The following is a 1,824-nucleotide window of genomic DNA, read 5'->3' as shown; positions in this document are numbered from 1 at the left end:
AATTACCAAATGCCTTCTTTTTAGCAGATCGACTTTAGGGGGGAGAAACTCCAAATCAATAATAGTGAATTTTTTTTTGTTTAAATATTGAATGTAATCAAAGTGAAAGTAAAGTGAAATTTACCAGTTACACATGCGGGGTGGGGGGCTGGGGAGGTGGGGGGAAGGGGGGAGGTATATCATGATTCTTGGTGGTGGAATATGTACACTGGTGAAGGGATGGGTGTTTGAGCATTGTATAACTGAGACTTTAACCTGAACGCTTTGTAACTTTCCACATGGTGACTTAATAAAAGAATTTAAAAAAAAATTTAAAATATAATACATTGGCACAATTACAACAGTATACTGTGTTGGTGTGACTATGGTCTTTCAAAATATCTAACACTGGGAATTGAGAGAGCTCAAAGGCCTGGAACAAGTTCTACATGTCTAAAACCTGACTCAAACCCCAAGACCCATGGTCTGCTGAGCACTGTTGGGAGGACTCCAGAGCTGAGTTGGGAGTAGCCCTCCTTAAACACCTCCAGGTGTGCTCCCCTCCACCTCCCTGATCCCCTGACAAAATATTCTAAACAAAATATCTCTATCTTCTGTTTGGGGACCATACTTGGTAGTACTGAGTTTAGTCCTGATCCTGTGCTCAGGGGACCATATGCATGTTGGGCACTGGACAGGGGCATGGCTGAAACAGATGCATGCAAGGCAAATGCCTTATCTCCTGTACTATCTCTCCAGCCCGTGTCTCTATGTCTCATACTGAATTTTTTGCTGGCTACAGGTACCTGAGAGCATGAAAACAGAAACAGCAGTTAAGGTGGACTGCATAGTCACAAAGTATATGACTAGATCTTTAGCTAGGACTAGAAGTTAAAGGATTAGGTGGTGATGGAGTATTGAGTTTCTTTTGTTGATGATGAATATGCCAAATTGACTGTGCAAAATTTTTGGTAAATTGTGTGTTCATCAATTTTTTTGGAGGGGGGCTTTTTATTTTGGGTTTTCTTGGGTCACCTTTGGCATATTTAGGGGCTACTCCTAGCTCAGGAATGCCAGATCTCAAAGGAGCCTCCTGTATGCAAAGCATGATGTCAATAAATGAAGGAACCACAAGAAGCAGTTAAGTAAAAAACCACTTGGGCTGAAAAGCCGAGACAAGAGGGAAACACAATGAGTTAAGCAGAAAACCACTTTGGCTAGATAATTGCCAATCAAGTCAAGGACTACCTGGCCTCTCTGAGAATGAGCAAGTGGATAGACTTGTTCCTGAAATGCTTGGGCTTTTATCTTGTCATGACATTGAACATTAACGCTTGCTTAGCATGCCTTTGATCCCAGATGCCTTAAAGAACCATTGCTTTCTCTTTTTTTTTTTTTGGGGGGGGAGGGGGGTTAGTGGTCACACCTGGCAATGCTCAGGGGTAACTCCTGGCAATGCTGGGGCACTATATGGGATGCCAGAGATCAAATCCAGGCTGGCCATGTGCAAGGCAAACGCCCTATATCGCTCTGGCCCACAGGAAACACTGCTTTCAATAAACCAGGTTCTACTCCTGTAGAACCTGTAGTACCCAAAACTCCTTTTTCATGTGTCCCATTACCCTCATCATAGGGACCAGATGGCAAAACTGCTATAAATAAATCTTGGGGGTTGGGTAGAAATTATAGATTAGAGGGGCCGGAGCGATAGCACAGTGGGTAGGGCATTTGCCTTGCACGCGGCCGACCCGGGTTCGATCCCTGGCATCCCATATGGTCCCCCAAGCACTGCCAGGAGCAATTCCTGAGTGCAAAGCCAGGAGTAACCCCTGAGCATCGCTGGAT

This window comes from Sorex araneus, chromosome 1 (genome assembly GCF_027595985.1).
Source record: "Sorex araneus isolate mSorAra2 chromosome 1, mSorAra2.pri, whole genome shotgun sequence".
Taxonomy (NCBI): Eukaryota; Metazoa; Chordata; class Mammalia; order Eulipotyphla; family Soricidae; genus Sorex; species Sorex araneus.
This window is presented reverse-complemented; position numbering follows the sequence as displayed.